Below are 19114 nucleotides of genomic sequence, written 5' to 3' on the forward strand. Positions count from 1 at the left end.
CTAGAATAAATAAACTTGTTTTTCAAGAATCAGCGCATTCACGTACACCCAAATTCGTAAGTGAACGTACGCTTAAGGAACTCCTTATAGATTGTAGATATGACCCGGTGGTCGGTAAAGAGGACGAAATGGTCCTGGCATCATTACGTATCAGACGAGCCGCAGAGTATTTAGCGAGGTTACCAGGAATGATTACGCATCTAGATAACATATATCATTTTGTCCAAACAGGGCGAGATCCAGAATGTATTAACAGAGCTATGGAATTCCAGAAAGTAGAGATACAGGGGGAACTGTTACGTTTCCTCATAAACTGTGTGATCAGAAATCAAGACCGTCCGGGGGTAGACCCGAATACAATGCTTACTCTTACAAGATGGAGCCAGAATATATCAGAAGGGAGACACGATAAGAAAAACTGTATAATAGCCATGTGCCGAAAAATCCGTAGAGAAATAGAACGTATTCACGAAGAAAGATTGGAAACAGACGAGTTCGAGCAAGATGAAGTGTCCGAATCAGGGAATTCCGCAAGACAGTCAGGAACCATAGCCTACGTAGGCAGAGGAAGATCCTGTGATAATACTAGATGTTTTTCTGATCCCATACACTCAGAATGTCCAAATAATAGCAGAACGTATCCGACGCCTGTAATAAATTTAAAGTCTCCTGAACATTTGTTCCAAGCCGCAGATAAAATACTACGAGAACGAAGGGGTTACCACCTCCTCGATTCCACGGATGAGCAAGAATTAGCCAGATCAGCCGTTCACTGGATTGATAGTCCTGAAAAATACGGTGATGAGACCGTAGCACACACGTTTTTTAACCTTAGTACAGATGAACAACGTTTAGCTGGAATCTATATGATTCAGCAACTCCTTATATTATATAAGAGCCAACATGCTGACCCTGGTCCTTTACCTGATATATTAACGGAACTACTCACGAACAGATGGAGAGGTTCTAGTAACAAGTTAATTAAGGAAATATTAGTGTCACGTAAACAGTATGTCCTTTTTGTAAGTCCGGATTCTTTCCCGCTGCCCCGCAGAGAGAGAACGCCGTATTATATGGATAGACAAAATCCCTTACGAGAAGTGCACCCAATAAAGGGCGAAGACAATGAGTTTCACCGTGTATTTGTATACACACCCATATCAAAAATTGAATTGTTAGAAATGAAGAAAGTAGTACCAAGTCATGACAAAGACCCAGCGGGTTTCCACCGAGAAATTAAGGACATGTTGCTGATGGGAGAGTATACCTATCCTGATATTATGACGATATTAAAGGTGCTCTTACCTGCTGGCATTTATGAAAAACTGAAAGAAAAAGAGTGGGAAGTGGGAGACCAAAAGATAGATTGGACAGCATTAGAAACGGAAGAAAAGGCCCGAGCTGCAGGTTCAGGGCTCGGGGATAAAGTCAAAGCATTACCAGGTTTACTAGTACAAGTACTGCCACGTTTATTAACTACGAAAAAGGAAGATTGGGGTGCAATCACGGCCTGTAAACAAAAGCATGATGAAGACACAAGTGACTATTATGCCCGATTTGAAAAATGTTTTGGAATAAATAGTGGTATAAAAACAAGTAGTGAGTCGTATCCACATTTATTTGTGACAAAATTAGTAGAAAATGCTTTACCTCCAGTAAAGAATAGAATATTGAAATTCGAGAGTACCTGGCAAAGTAACACTCCGTCACAAATGCTACAAATGTTACAGTATCATCACAATAGAATTAGAGATGAACAAGAACACGAACAAAGACGTATGAAAGATACAAAAATGAAAATGCTAGTGTCTCAGACAGTACCGGCTGAAGGACATAAAAAGGGTATGACACAGTCCGATTCAGCAGGACCGGTAAAAGGGACATGCAATTATTGCAAAAAGCCAGGTCATTACGTACACGATTGTCCAGTTTTAAAACATAATATCGCCATAGGTAAAACACAAGAAAGATCACGGCCACTCAGACAAGATCAGTATGTACAAGGAGCTATGCCGCATTCCCAGGCCATGCCAGCCGCACAACAGCCAATACAGTTTGTGCCAGCTGCACCACCGTTGCCTGTTACTGCCACACAAACCACAACACGACAAATGTATCAGACTGCACAGTATGAATATCCTGAGTATCAGCGTTACGCATGAACCAGCCTAGAGAGGGAAGTTGACTTACCCCTTATCGAGATTCCTGTAGATCAAGAAGGACCTTATGTACATAGTGAATTATTAGGTCAAGATAGAAAATTCTTACTCGATACAGGGGCAAGTCGAACAACTATAAAACGTAGTGAAGTTCCAGGGGCACCCCTCTCAGGCTCTCAAAATGTTTCCCTTGGTTTTTCAGGAAAACCTATTGTTAATGAAGTATCACAGCCTCTTCCACTTACGATAGGACCTTTGACACGAACTACAGATTTATTGCTTACTAAATCATGCCCAGAAAACCTGTTAGGAATTAAAACTCTGAAAGCCCTAGGAGCCATAATATGTTGTTCTCCGGAAGGAGTAAGGTTGTTTTTACGTGATTTTAAAGGTCACTATGTGTCTAGAGACATGGATCCCCGACTACAGACTTTACCAGCGCATCTATGGGCACAAGGCCCTACTGATGTTGGTTACATGAACATTACACCATACCGAGTTACACTCAAGGCAGGAGTGGTATTACCACGAATGCGACAATACAAGTTACCACAAGATGCTGTAGTGGCTTTGTTGAAAATCATTGATGAGCTAATTGCCCAAGGAGTAGTTGTAGAAACAGACTCCAATGTATGTAATTTGCCGATAATTCCGATTCTTAAACGAACTGACCCTACTGCTCCGCCAGTATACCGATTGGTTATTGATTTGCGTGAACTAAACAAGTGCATTGTGCCACAATTTCCTGTGGTTCCCGATATATCATCATTATTGACAGCAATTGATTCCGAAGCAACATTCTTTACTGTAATTGATCTCAAGAATGCCTTTTTCAGTGTCCCAATAGATCCGGAAAACCAATATTTGTTCGGATTCAGTTTAAATGGGCGCAGCTTTAAATTCTCACGCGCTCCCCAAGGATTCACAGAAAGCCCCAGCATCTACAGCCAAGCACTGAAACGAGAACTTGACAGTATCCACATGCCAGTCAACACTGCACTGCTTCAATATGTCGATGATCTGCTGATCACCGCGAGAAGCGAACGTGAATGTGAAAAGGCTTCTCTGACAGTTTTACATTTTCTAGCCGACAAGGGGCACAAGGTGTCTCCTTCTAAGCTGCAATTCTGTGTCCAGCGAGTTATTTATCTTGGTCACTCGCTGTCCAAGGAGGGAAGGCAGCTTACACCAGATCGCATCCAGTTAATTGCTAACATGTCAATACCCCAGACACAAAAGGAGGTGCGGGCTTTCATAGGCCTCACTTCATATTGTAGGCAGTGGATCCCTCAGTACGCATTTCTAGCAAAACCACTCATTCAGTTAACCACACAGGAGGCAGCCACATCGACTATTCTCCCTTGGACTCAGGAACATACACAAGCTTTTGAAAGCTTAAAGAAAGCTTTATGCCAAGCACCTGTTTTAGCAACACCATGTTATAGCAAACATTTTACACTCTTTGTTACAGAACGCGAAGGTACTGCCTTGTCAGTACTCACTCAGGAACAAGCAGGATCACGCAAGCCATGTGCTTATTTTTCCAGTACATTAGATCCCGTAGCTCAGGCTTTGCCCGCGTGCCTGAAATCAGTGGCGGCAACAGCTTTAGCAATCAGACAAAGCGATGCCATAGTGTTAGGACATCCATTGACAGTACAAGTACCACATGCAGTAGAAGTTCTTGTGAACCGAACACAAACACAACACTTGACCATAGCAAGACTTACCGGTTATGAACTGACATTGTTTCAGCCACACATAGAGATCCGACGGTGTAATACATTGAATCCTGCTACACTATTACCTGTAATTGGAACAGACCCACTAGCTCATGATTGTGTTGAAATTATTGAAATAAAGACGAAACCTAGACAAGACTTGACAGACGTTCCATTGTTAGATCCAGACCTGACGTTGTATGTAGACGGATCGTGCATGAGAACAAGTACAGGAGATTTAGTGGCCGCGTATGCAGTCACAACAGACACTGAAGTTATTGAGACAAATTGTATAGATACTTTGTCAGCCCAAGCAGCAGAACTTATTGCTCTAACACAAGCCTGTATTCAAGCCACAAATAAGAAAGTTAATGTATACACTGACTCACGTTATGCATTCGGAGTCGTACACGACTTCGGCGTGCTGTGGCGAGAGAGAGGTTATTTAACTTCCCATGGTGCCCACATTCAGCACGGAACCCTCATTCATGCCTTGTTAGACGCAATACATCTACCAACTGCCATATCGATTATGAAATGTAAAGCACACACGAAGGTTACTGATATCATTTCTCAAGGCAATGATTTAGCTGACAGAACAGCTAAACAGACTGCTCAGAATCGCACATTAGACATGACAAAGCCAATAGTTCAGACACCAACACAGTGTATGACAATTAAGGATCCCGCACTTGACGTAATTGATATACAGACACATGCTACTGCAGAAGAATTAAAGAAATGGACTGAACTAGGAGGGATCCAGACAGATCAGGGATGGATGACGAAGGAGAAATCTGTATGGTTTCTTCCTGACTCTATGGTCCAAGCCATTATAGCTACAATTCACAGCCCGGCGCATTTAGGAGAGAAAGCTATGCTAGATAGCATTCAACACATTTGGTTCAACAAACATTTACGAGCAGCAGCTAAACAAAAAGTCCGTACCTGTATGATATGTTGTCAGTTCAACCCAGGAAAAAGTGTTCCCGTAGAACAGGGTGGATTCCAGACTCCTGATCATCCTTTTGAAGTGCTCCAAATGGATTATATCCAGATGGAACGATGTCGAGGATTCAAATATGTTCTGGTAGTTGTCTGCGCTCTCTCCCGATGGACTGAGGCGTACCCAGTATCAGATTACACGGCCCCGACTACTGCCAAACAGTTAGTCCGAGAATTCTTCCCACGGTACGGTTTACCACGTGTTGTATATTCAGATAACGGCCAGCCTTTCTCATCCGAATTAATGAAACATGTCTCACTTTTGTTGGGATATCAGTGGAAATTCCACTGTGTCCGACACCCCGAGGCAGCAGGTCTCGTGGAACGACATAATCAAATTTTGAAAATCAGATTGTCTAAGATATGTAAGGAGAAAGGTGTTGACTGGATAGTAGCATTACCAGTTGCACTATTTTACATAAGAATGGTAGCACACTCTCGAACAGGGCTATCCCCGTATGAGGTGATCTTCGGAAGGCCACCAAATATGTGGGGGACGCCTATACCACGTAAAATAACTGATGTTAATTGTAATATGCTGACAGATTACTTGGCTTCCTTGATGTCTGCACTACAATCTTGTCGTTCACAGGTAGCTGCAGCTTTTCCTGACAACACTGAGGTGAAACCCCATGACGTTGCTCCGGGGGATCTGGTGTTTGTGAGAAATTTTGATCGGAAGACCCAGTTGGAGCCCAGGTGGAAAGCACCGAAGCTAGTCCTGCTGACCACAAGAACAGCCGTGAAAGTTGAGGGTCGCAAGGGCTGGATACACTCCAGCCACATTAAGAAATTTCATGGACTATCCTCGGATATAGACACTGTGCCCTGCACTCCCTCACAGACTGATTCAAAACTTCCTTTTGTTGAACAGAATGACTCTCAGTGCTATAAATTAAAGCTTAGGCCCAAACAGTCGAGCAATTTGATTGTTTAAGTCCTCTCCAAGGTGAAGCGGTTGAATTGTCTCCGACATGTACCCCTTGGACCTGAGTAGAGAAAATACCCGAGAAATGTTGAAACGACAGGCGTATTGTAAATCACTGCGTAGCTACTGTATGAGGACATTATTAATTTTGTTTTTATTGAGTGTTTTAATAATTATTACGAGTGTGATTTTGCACATATATCATCCTATTTCTAGACATGTTTATAATGTTGCTGCTGAACATTCTTTTAGTGACCTACCGCCACATGAATTATCTTATAGACTTGCGCTGCGCAATAACACCTTCATTAGTATGTTACATCATTCCCATCAGACTAGTAATGCCACCAATTGTTGGGTGTGTGGCCGACTCCCTCCCTATCAGAATAACAAAGGAGTTCTGCCTTTCTTTCCACATCCGTTCACACACAATGGCTCCTGTGGAGCATGGTTTAGTTTACTAAATTCCATAGACCCAGACACAGCCGTTTATCAACAACATTGGATATGGGGAAATCTGAATCTAGTTTTATTCAAAGTCTGTCATCCTAATAAGGAGGGTCACCCCAGTAGAACAGGAACTGATCTAGAAAATGAAGTGTATAAATTAGGTAATTTTACACCTAATCTTATGATTCTGAAAGTCAAATCCGAAGTTGAACTAATTCTGCCCACTATGTCAGTATTTCCAGTTAAGGGTGAATTATGTGTAAGAAAAGTTGGTTCCATACATATGGGCCATAGCCAATGCGTTACTACAGTAGAATATAGTGATCAAGGTAAATCTTCATTTAGAGCTTCTCGCCATTCTTACTTTATATGTGGTCAGACGGCATATATGCGTCTGCCTCTAGATTGGGATGGTACCTGTTACATAGCATTCCTTCTGCCACCTGTTTTCCTAGCTCCCCCTGATTATTATCGAAATGTTCATTTAGTACACAATAGAGAGCGAAGAGATCTCCCAGTTGTCGATTATACTGAGACGGCATGGGACAAGTATGTAGATTTCAATAAAGGTATCTTTCCCTATATAGGTACAATATCAAATAGTAAGCTGATACGTAGACTAACCAAGACTCTTGAAGCTGTAGTAAACGAGACTATAGCCGCCCTAGGCAATCTGACAGAGGAACAATCAGTGATGAGAATTGTTGTTCTCCAGAATCGTCTTGTCCTTGACGTCATCCTGGCCGATAGGGGCGGAGCTTGCAGGGTCATCGGATCCAGCTGCTGCATATTCATACCAGAAAATTCGCCATCTGTATATAAAGCTATAACACGCCTTCATAAGATTGTGAGCCAGATACACGAGAATCCAGGCACTTGGACGTGGTCCGAGTGGTTTTGGAGTGTGATATCAGCCTGGGGATGGAGAGTTCTATCCTTCCTAGGTATTGGCCTTCTTATGCTCTTCAGTTGTTGTTTATGCCTGCAATGTGGACCAGCGATTTGTGGTCTGTGTGCCACATCATGCATTCCATATCAAGGTTATCGTTCAAAATGCCGAAAGAAGAAGGAAGAAGAAATGATGCTCCATGAGCAAATCGATGGAATGATGAAGATTGATATCTCTTGAAGGGCAAGTAGGGGACAAGGAGGGAATGTGGAAATGTGGATTTTCCTGATCAGTTATGTCCCCTATCTTGGACCCCAACGGTTCTATGTGCATGTCACGAGTACATGTATGTTCCCTCCAGTTCCAGTTTCCAAGACGCAAACATATGTGCGTCCACCGTCAACATGTTCTCTGTCAGATCCGCCATCAATGGGCTGGATATTCGATTCCTAAGTATGAAAGGCCACCGACTTTATATGGCTAAGTTACTCCATTTTTACAGTTCAGGCAAGTAGGCCCGATTCTGTCCTCAAAGCCTTCCCTGCTCTCTGTCTCTGACAGCTTCAGCTTGAGCTCGCATCTGTATCCATGAACTTTGTCCTACTCCCTGTGCAGCTAACAGTGCCTGCCTCGGCCAGTTTTGCCTGCCTGCCAAGAAGCTGTATTTCACCTTCGAATTATCTACTTTGCTCTTCAGCCGATGCATTCCTGTCTAGTGATTTAGGTAAACATTTCCTTTAGCCCACAAGCAAAGGACTCGGCTTCTCTGTCTTCATGCAAGTAATTCATAGCCCTGTTGCCACGGAAAGTTTTCTGCCCCTCGCATCTCATATAGACACTTAGACGCTTGTACACGCACACACAGTCAGTATAGAATAGATTCTGTCCGAGAGTCTTTTCTTGTGGATAACATAGTTCTCTAAACATAGGATGTTAGATATGATTTGGGATTAGGTTGACTTGACCCCCCAGACTTCTCGTCTCCACATGTAGAGCTAAATGTCAAGTCCCCTTCACCCCCTAGTTGCACGTCAATCACACGTCATACTGCTGCGCGCGCATCTATGTTAAGTATTATCTTATAGATCCACCTATGCATGATAATCAGAGCCAATCATGTTTCTTTCTGCTCCTTATTACGCCTAGTTTCGATTACGTACCACTATGTCATTTTTCTTATCAATTGTTACGCCTTTTGCATTCGTTTCATTGTAATGTATAACCTATAAAAGTTACTTCTTGTCAATAAAGTATTGTACTTCACTTCCTGAACCCTCGTGGTGACGGAACCTGAAGGCCGCCACTCGAGTCGGCCATTTTGGAATAAAGCCCATTCAGAAAATCTCTTATACCACGGATTCTGCCTCTTGTTATTCTGAGCTATTTTACTTTATTTTAGATTCCGCATGAAATTCAGTCAAGGTAAAAAGAATATTTACCACAAACTACAGGGAAAAGATTGAGCACTTTTAATCGTCCATAGTTGAAAAAGGCACTACTGTATGCCAAAAGAAAACCGTTGAGCGTTCTGTATACCTGAAGAAAATCTGGACCATTCTCTTCTCTCCCACGAAACAAGAACTTTTATTTCTCCCAAAGGATAAAAATGCTATGTAACAACAGCAGGGGAATACTAGTATTCCCCTGTCTACCACAAAGACCCATGGAAGGAAGTTGTATCTACCACAGGGACACAAAAGCGTGCTTCTTATCAATGACATACAAATAAGTGCATGCTTTTTATCTACCAATGAAATATCATAGAGTTCTACATATCTACCACTGACAAAGAAGAGAGTTCTCCATATCTATCACTGACAAAGAAGAGTTCTCCATATCTACCACTGAAAAAGAAGGTTCTTTATATCTACCACTGACAAAGAAGAGTTCACCATATATACACTGACAAAGAAGAACGTTTTTTTATATCTACCACTGACAAAGAAGAGTTCTCCATATATACCACTGACAAAGAAGAAGGTTTTTCATATCTACCACTGACAAAGAAGAACATTCTTCATATCTACCACTGACAAAGAAGAGTTCTCCATATCTATCACTGAAAAGAAGAAAGTTCTTCATATCTACCACTGAGAAAGAAGAGAGTTCTCCATATCTACCACTGACAAAGAAGAGAGTTCTCTATAGCTATCACTAACAAAGAAGAGAGTTCCCCATAGCTATCACTGGCAAAGAAGAGAGTTCTCCACAGTTATCACTGACAAAGAAGAGATAACTCCATATCTACCACAGACAAAAAAGAAACCTCCATATCTACCACTGACAAAAAAGAGAGTTCTCTATAGCTATCACTGACAAAGAAGAGAGTTCCCTATAGCTATCACTGACAAAGAAGAGTGTTCTCCATAGCTATCAATGACAAAGAAGAGAGTTCCCCATATCTACCACAGACAAAGAAGAGTTCTCCATATCTACCACTGACAAAGAAGAGAGTTCTCTTTAGCTATCACTGACAAAGAAGAGACGTCTCTATAGCTATAACTGACAAAGAAGAGAGTTCTCCATATCTACCACTGACAAAGAAGAGTTCTCTATATCTGCCACTGACAAAGAAGAGTTCTCCATATCTACCACTGACAAAGAAGAGAGTTCACAGCTATCACTGAGAAAGAAGAGAGTTCTCTATAGCTATCACTGAGAAAGAAGAGAGTTCTCCATTGCTATCACTGACAAAGAAGAGAGTTCTCCATAGCTATCACTGACAAAATAGAGAGTTCTCCATATCTACCACTGACAAAGAAGAGAGTTCCTCATATCTACCACTGACAAAGAAGAAAGTTCTTCATATCTACCACTGACAAAAAGAGTTCTCCATATATACCACTGACAAAGAAGAGTTCTCCATATCTACCACTGACAAAGATGAGTTCTTCATATCTACCACTGGCAAAAAAGAAAGTTCTCCATATCTACCACAGACAAAGTAGAGTTCTCCATATCTACCACTGACAAAGAAGAAAGTTCTTCATATCTACCACTGACAAAAAAGAGTTCTCCATATCTACCACTGACAAAGAAGAGTTCTCCATATCTGCCACTGACAAAGAAGAGTTCTCCATATCTACCACTGACAAAGATGAGTTCTTCATATCTACCACTGACAAAGGAGGGAATTCTCCATATCTACCACTGACAAAGATGAGTTCTGTATTTCTACCACTGCCAAAGAAGAGTTCTCCATATCTACCACTAACAAAGAAGAGCGTTCTCCATATCTACCACAGACAAAGATGAGTTCTTCATATCTACCACTGACGAAGAAGAGTTCTCCATATCTACCACCAACAAAGAAGAGAGTTCTTCATATTTACCACCAACAAAGAAGAGTTACCCATAGCTACCACTGACAAAGAAGAGTTCTCCATATCTACCACTGACAAAGAAGAGTGAAGAGTTCTCCATATCTACCACTGACAAAGAAGAGTTCCCCATAGCTACTACTGACAAGGAAGAGTTCTCCATAGCTATCGATGACAAAGAAGAGTTCTCCATATCTACCACTGACAAACAAGAGTTCTCCACACCTATCACTGACAAAGAAGAGTTCTCCATATCTACCACTAACAAAGAAGAGTGAAGAGTTCTCCATATCTACCACTGACAAAGAAGAGTTCCCCATAGCTACTACTGACAAGGAAGAGTTCTCCATAGCTATCGATGACAAAGAAGAGTTCTCCATATCTACCACTGACAAACAAGAGTTCTCCATACCTATCACTGACAAAGAAGAGTTCTCCATATCTACCACTAACAAAGAAGAGAGTTCTCCATATCTACCACTAACAAAGAAGAGTTTCCCATAGCTTCCACCGACAAAGAAAAGTTCTCCATTTCTACCACTGACCAAGAAGAGTTCTCGTTATCTACCACTGACAAGGAGGAGAGTTCTCTAGATCTAACACTGACAATGAGAGTTCTCCATATCCATCAAAGACAACGAGACGGCTTCATTTCTACTATACAGATTAGAGTGCCCAGTATTCAGCACATCAGAGTAAGAGAGCACTCCGTTTCAACCACAGAAAACCAACAGTGAGCGCCATGTGTTCTAAATCAAAAGTTGAAAGACACCCTTTTTATCACACTTTCCTGTTCTACAGCCTTGCCTACCCTAGAGCCCTTCAGCCCTTTCTGTCCTAGAGTGCCCCCTACCCAGAGGCCTTTGCTGGGCTCAAGGTCATTGTATATATGTGACCCAAACTGCCTAAGTGGAATTTTGGCCACCGCTCTCCAACTCACCTGGTGGGGTACCATACATCACATCACTACAAAAGGCAGCAATTTATAACCTCAACATGGAGTCTCTGGGATCTCCACTGGCAAGGCAAAGGAACCACGAATATACTCAATATACAAAGGGCACACAGATGCAGTGAGTTGAATCCTTTCTGCTTCTCAATGACTCCTGGATGTTCAGTGTACACCTAAAACTCAGCCCTCCAAAACAGAGTGTGTCCTCCTCACTAGGACCAGTGAGGAGGACATTAATCACAAGGACCAGTGAAGGCTCTCAGTCAGGAACCTTCGCACCTTCCCCATCACTCACTGGATGCCTCCCATCATTTGGGCTTTAAATGGAATCTCAAGCCAATAACTACAAGAGGCTGGTCAATGAACGTTAGTGGTTGAAAATATGCAGACCCAAAGCCCACTTCACTGCATACTGTTAGCAATAGGTCCTTTTGACACAGAGCTGTCAAAAACAACTAAAAATAACAAAAATGCCTACTATCAGCTATTCTTTCTCCAGATGATCGATTTCCTACTAACGTACTCCAAGTTTTAGAGGCAGAGTACAGGCTACCATCCTCTCTGAACTTAACAGTGGATTTCCCCTACTCCTTGGCCGGCCCAATACCACCATAGCCTGTCTGAGACAGGGCTTCCATCTAGTAGTCCATCTGATCAGGAACAGGGTCACCTGATCGGGGACTTGACCCGGAACCTGACCTCGTTATTGCCGTATTCTAAAAACGTCTCTTTGGATCCTCCCAAGCATCTGGTTCTACCTACTACTCAAGCACACATATGGAGAAAAGGCTAATATCGGGAAGTGTGCTAATGCTCATGCGTGCAAAGACTGCCGAAGGACAGCATTAAAATGTGGTAAAAAAAGAAGGACAGCATGCAGCTATTCTACAGAGGTGTTACTCCACACGTTAGCACCGATTTTAATACGGCTCAAGCAGCACCTGTTAAGGCCATCAATATTGTTGTAGACTGAAGTAACCCACCTCGTTTTAAAATCGGTTTTACAGATATCAGGGCTTATTTATGAGCCCTTGCATCACTTTTGCGCCGCCGGTGCGTCACTTTTTGTGATGCACCTGTGGCGTAAAAAATGAGCCTTGTTGCACCATATTTACAAAGTGACGCATCTACCAAGATGCGTTACTTAGTAAACCCCTGCGCAATATTATACCTGTGCCAGGTATAATGTATGCGGGGGGGCGTTCTGACGCAAGAAAGGATCATAGAAGTGACGCAGTGAAATCTGTAAGATTCCCTGCGCTTCTTCTAGGACGCAAATGCGTCAATATCTTAAGCCTGCCTCATGGCAGGCGTAAGACTGACGCAGGCACATTTCACATGGGACTTGCCCATGTGTAATGAACCATTGCTGGAGTTGCGTCAATTTTGTTACACACTCCAGCAAGCGTCATTTTTGCGCCTACAGATACATCAGAAATACTGACGTATCTGTAACTCCTTGCAACATGATGCGTCATACTGTAAATATAACGCATCATTGGTGTCGCAAGGAGGATGCAATGAAAAGTTTCTCGCAGCGATGCGTCACTTTTCATAAATGAGGCCCATCGCCTGTAGTTTTAGATAAGGGAATAAAGAGACGTGCTTGAAGGCATGGGGGTATCGCTCGGTTTCCCATGACAGGCGCAGCGATGGGGCATCACATGATTTATTTGCCCCTGTATCCTGCTACCCCGACTTGTAATAATTCAGAGAGAGTAAGCAGATTTCCGACATGGATATTATTAACCAGTAACAAATATATCTGAGGACCAGTTGACATTTCCAAAGATATGGGGGGCTGTAACTGTTCCTCATGCCACGCTTTCTCCTTCTTCAGTACATTTAGAAAAGCCCTCTTTTTAATCCAAATCTTTTGTGGTGTTTTCATATCTTGCAGGTTAGAAGAAAGAGAGGCAGCCTGTAAGTGGAGGAACTTTTCTTTAGAGTAAAGAGTGCTAAAATCCACACAGCTCAGTACGCCCTTGATTATCTGTGCATGAACAGGTTTTTTTACACTAGTTGAGAATAAATGATGATGCAGCAGGGTAATTGTAATTGTGTGTTCATTGGAGAACAATGACAGAGCGGAATCTGAAGTCCAACATGGAGCACACAGAAGCCTTTGAAGGAGACTCTTCAATGCTCAAGAGGCTTGGGAGTGACAGAGACCCTCATGCCACAGCCGTATGGGGCAGTGGACAAGGATTCCACCCTACAAACCCTCTGACTTGTGTTCAATTGTGATCTTGATATTTTCCTTGGAGTTCTCCTAAACATTACTGGCAGCGTACATGATCAGTCTAAAATGCTGGAAGCCATTAGCTGTTCCGGGATAACAGAGCTGCATCACTGGCACACAGGAGTCAGGGGGTATATAGTTAGTGATCATCATTGAAGCAGTTCAAATAGTGTCCAACAGACAGGAACTTCACACCCCACCTCTCACATGCCTTGACAATACAACATCACACACACCCACCTACTCACACACGTGAACACACATGCCGACTCACACACAGACACATCCACCTCCACCCCCAAGCTCATGCACACAAGCACGTACACACACACATACACACACACACACACACACACACACTCACACAAGACACTTGCAATGGTCCTGCACATGGTGTTCTTGCTGTGTGCTGTGTGAAATGGGACACACCGGTGCTGCCTGTCCCATTACTGCTCCCTCTATGTGAGGCAACCTTGCACACCTGCTGCAAATGTACTTGTGAGGAAGTATGGGCTATTGATGTTGTCACTATTGTGTAGGTGAGGGAAGCTTGCCACTTTGCTTGCACCTTTACAATGTGTGTGGGGGTCTGTGAAGAAATGTGCACTGCAGCTATGTGTGCATGTGTTTGTTTGTAGATTGATGGAACCTTGCACTGCTGCTTCCACCTCTCCATTCCCTCGTATTTGCTTTCTGTAAGCTTGTAGGCAGTGCTCAGTTTGCAAAAGAACAAGTGCTGACAGGCACACAGCCAGTGCAATCCAAGGTCTAGGTGCCAGGCTGTGAAGACTTAATTCTACCTCAAGCCTCTTTAATCCACCATCAGACCTTCCCCGCCCCTTTGTCTCACTCCTGCAGCGTCCTGCTTTTTAGGTCGAGCCTGGACAGTGCATGTGTTGCTCTGCAAGGCACGCTGTATACAGGTATGGATTTGAAGCTCCTCCCATTTCTCGCCCTTCTTTTCAATTGGCTCCTGTTACTGTCCTTTCTAAATCATTGCTTTTGATTCATGAATAGACTGAGTAGTCCCTTCTTAGTACCACCTTGTCTGCATTTGTAACCTCCCATGAGGACTGGACTTTTTACTCGTGTTTTTACAAAGTCTGTTTTATCAACAGTCTGTGACCACTATTTTCTTTAATGATTTTCCCCTTTTCCACACACAACATGCTTTCCTACAACCAGCACGTACAAAGTAAAGCATTTGTTTTTCAGTATTTATTAACTTTATTCGTAGCAGTAACGTCGGCCGCTGCCTTTTTTTGTATTTATTTGCTTTATTAGCGTTGAAGTCATACCACGCTTTAGCTTCAGAGGTTTAAAGCTAAAGCGTGGTGTGCAGCAATTGCTACAAAAGTAAATAAATAGAAAAAAAAGTGGGCAGAGGCCGCACTTCTTTTCCATTTGTTGACTTTTGTAGCAATCTTGGCACACACCGCTTTAACATCTAAAGCGGGTGAGACGTGATTTCTACAAAAGTATCCTTTGGCTCACTAGTGGTGCGCCTGCTGCTCATGGCCGCACAGCGGCTGCCATTAAGTAGTGCTGTGGGGGGACTGGACAACCTGGGAGCGGGAAACATGGGAAACGAACACTTGGGGGGGGGGGTATGGGGACACGGGGGAGCGGGGTTTGTAAATATATATTTTTTAAATTCTTACCTCGAGGCGGGGTCCTGTGTCTTCTGAGCTCCTGCTCTCCTGAGTCTGCTTCCAGGAACAGGAAGCAGGCAGCCAGGCTCCCTCCCTAAGCCAATCACAATGCTGCAGGGGCTGGAGGGGTGGGTATGTACTCTATGCAGGCTATAATGCAGCCTGCATTGCAAACAGTGAAGTGAGCATCACTGCTTTGGATGGCTTGAGAGGGCCGGCCAAACAGTCACTGCGCACTTGAGTGGGCATACCTCTCCGCCCCTGCCCTGCTCCATGAGTAGAGCAGCCCCACCCACCTTTCCTCCTGAAAACGAAACATAGCATGAGTACAGCAGAAAGTTCTCATCATGGTATGTTTCCTCTTCTTGCACTGCTTGAAAGCAGTGGGGCGGCGCTCTTCCACCACAGGGGTTGCACGTGCTAGGCCTGGGCCCGACTAGACCCCCAGGCCTCCTCCACTACGTGTTCCACCTTCTCCTCAGCTGGGCAGTGACACAATGGTGCAATTCTCTGCACTCTCTCTAAATCTGTGACTTAGCCAGCAGGAGCCTCAGCCAGGCGGGATTTCTCAAACATGGGTACAGCAGTAGCTGCCAAGTCTGCTGGGGAACCTCCCGATGCAGGTGATGCAACAGGGCCCCCTTAGTCGTGAAGTTGCAGCGTTCCCGCCACAGCCTCCGGTCAGCACAAAATCCTCCGGCCTGTGATGCAGAGAGACGTGGCTCACCATTGGTAATCTCCTTCGTGCACCCCGATGTAGTGGTGGCACGTGGTATGCGATGCAGATCTCCCTACGTTGGTGCGCAGGAGCACCTCTACCGTTCACCGCTCCAAGGGGCACTAGGCGGTCTTCTCATACAGATCAGCAAAGTGTCTCCATGCGACCTGGCAGACTTCAGCACCAGGTAAGGGCAATCGCCGATGCCTCAATGTCTACTGCCACGGGCCAGCAACTCCACAGCACCTCCGCATCCCACTCTGGGTCCCAGACGCAGGCCCAGCGAGGCCTCCGGGTTCCGGGGACTCTCCGCGCTTTCAAGGTTTTGGATGCCATGTTGTTGCAAGGAGTGTGCAATGATAAGTGATGCATCACTGGTTTTGCCCAGCGATGCGCCTCTTTTCATGATTGTAGCCCTGAATTTCCTCTTCCCCTGGGACTCTGGCTGATCATCCTGGCTTTTGGGAGGCTTGGGGGGGTTGTTGATCTCTGTTGGGAGGCTTGGGGGGGTTGCTGATCTGTGCTGCACTTGGCCCTGGCTGCTCCATTCTGCATTCCACTGGTTTTGTTTCCTATTTTTCATTGGAGGTGGACTTAGTGGCAAAAAAGTCACATTGGGCTGACTAACTCAAGTTTTTTTGCCGCTAATGGGCCTTTTGTCCGTTTTTGCCCGCTAACGTCAGAATTTGTATCACCTTCACACTGGTGTTACCAGCAGTTTTTCACCAGTGGCTACCTGAAACTATCCCCATGTAGAGACGTACTGTAAATACATTGCTAACAGGGCAATAATTTTTGGTGATAGGCCGCGTTAAGAAAATAAACTGCCACTAACTGCCATTAGCTTTAGTTAGAGGAAGTTCTTGTACATATGCCCCCAAGTTTCTTGACTTTCCATTTAACGTAGGCTTGTTTATTAACTCTTTAATGAGTCTGTGTGCGTGTCTGCCTGTGTGTGTGTGTGCATGCCTGTGTGTGTCTGTGTGTGTGCTTGTGTGTGTGCCTGTGTCTGCTTGTGTGCCTGACATTTGGAAGGCAATAGGTCTCGCATTTGCGAGAGTTTCAGCGATTGACATTGTAAATAACAATGCCTTTTATGTATGTGTTGTATTTTAAAACATAAATAAAAGGCATTGTCATTTACAATGCCAATAGCTTAAACTCTCGAAATGCGAGACCTATTACATTGCAAATGCTTGTTTCTTTTGTCACGTTTTACGTCTTTCTTTTCTCCTAATTCCCCCCATGTGTGTTTCTCTCTCTCTTGATTTGGCTTCGCTTGATGAGGTAAAATAATTGTTTGTCCCCAAAAATGAGTGATTGCCACCCCGACCTCCAAGCACCGGCTCAAATTAAGCAGTGCCGGACTGTTGCTGCCATTGGTCCAGTGCCTGTTCTTTGCAGCTGCTAATCTTACTTTCTGCCCACACTGTACCTCTGCCCTTGCCAATGTGCAAAGCCTTTTCACTATACAAATAACATTACCTTTCTGTTTCATTGTGAAATGCATTATAAAACATGTATCGTAATTTTGTATATCACCTCAGTGCGCCCCGTTCTTTCTATAGGAAAATGACCGAAGCGGATCCTTTCCTTTCTCATTTATCCTTGAGTCCGATTTCTGCCCCTCGTGACATAAATCCCTGCTACCCTTACTGGTTACACAAATAAGTTTAGAATTGGGGAGCTCCGTGTGCGGCGCAAGCGAAGGCTGCACGTGCGCAGCAGATTTCTGATGAAGATGACGTAAGCGGAAAGAGGACAAGGCAGTGGAAAGAAAAATACAAAGGCAGACGGCATGAAAGGGTGACTTTGAAAACTGAGAACACAGTATCACAGACTAACTGTGGGCCATATTATCAAGGATCGGCGATAATGGGCTTGATAATATGCCCTGGAGAATTCCCATAGAAGCCCAGGTTCTGCTTTGTGGCAGCAGTTTGGAAACAAGTAAAGGAAACTACTTCCCGTTTCTTCTCAGAGCTGCAATCTTGCTTGATATGTTATGCAAAAAAATTTGCATTGACGTATAAGAAAGAAAAATTTGGCAAATCAATGTATAACAATCTTATGATGCAAGAGGAACAAAAAGTGTCTCGTCTATCTTTATCAATCGACCTGCCCGGCAAAAAGAATGGAGCAAACAGTATTTCTGCCAATGAAAACTTTTGTATAAAGGCAAAGCACTAAATGAATGCATTACACAATGGCTTTTCTCTGTTCACTTAACAAACATGGAAAAAATATTCCTGGGGGGCATTTCAATTAGGCTGGGTAAATTTGTAAAATTCCAGAATTTCGCGTTATATTTCAAATGGTTGTATGACTTTTCAGCGCATTCCATTGTAACACATGCCTTTACCACGCATGCGTTACAACGCGAATGCCATCACCACGCATATCCTTTACCACGAAAATGCCTTTAACATGCATACATTTACAACGATTTTCGTTGTAAATTATGCATGTTAATTGCATTTTCATGTTAAAGGATATCACACTAAAATCCCTCTCTTTATATTTACCCCTGTGCGACACCCCCCCTCATTCCCTCTTACCTCTCCTCGATCTTCCGTCGTTACGTTCCAAGTCCTTAAGCAGAAGCGGAAGTGTCATTCCGTTTCCCCTAATGACGCCGATTGCCTCAATATCTCTTTTTTTAAATGACGTAAACAGGTGCGTTTTAAAAAAAAATTATTTTGAGGGGTGCCCCACCAAGCCCCCTTTTTTAATCCCACAACTTTTTTGGGGGGGGAGACCCCCCAACCCCCCTTTTTTTCTATTATCTTTAACACACATGCCTTTACTACGAATCTCGTAGTAAAGGTATGCGTGGTAAAGGCTTTTCGTTGTAACCACGCATGCGTTGTAATGCATGCGTGGTTATGTTGATGCATGGAAACGGCCGCGTTGTAGCGGTTGTTTCCCATCGTGCATCTCATATAAAAGTCTCGAAAGATACAGGGGAAACTGATTTGCGCAGAAAACGTCTCACCATGGAACATTTTCTTTCCAAACAATTCTCCTGCCAGTATGTCTTTTTTTTACAAGCAGAGCACATGTTTAAAATAATTATGC

This window comes from Triturus cristatus, chromosome 12, assembly GCF_964204655.1.
Source record: "Triturus cristatus chromosome 12, aTriCri1.1, whole genome shotgun sequence".
Taxonomy (NCBI): Eukaryota; Metazoa; Chordata; class Amphibia; order Caudata; family Salamandridae; genus Triturus; species Triturus cristatus.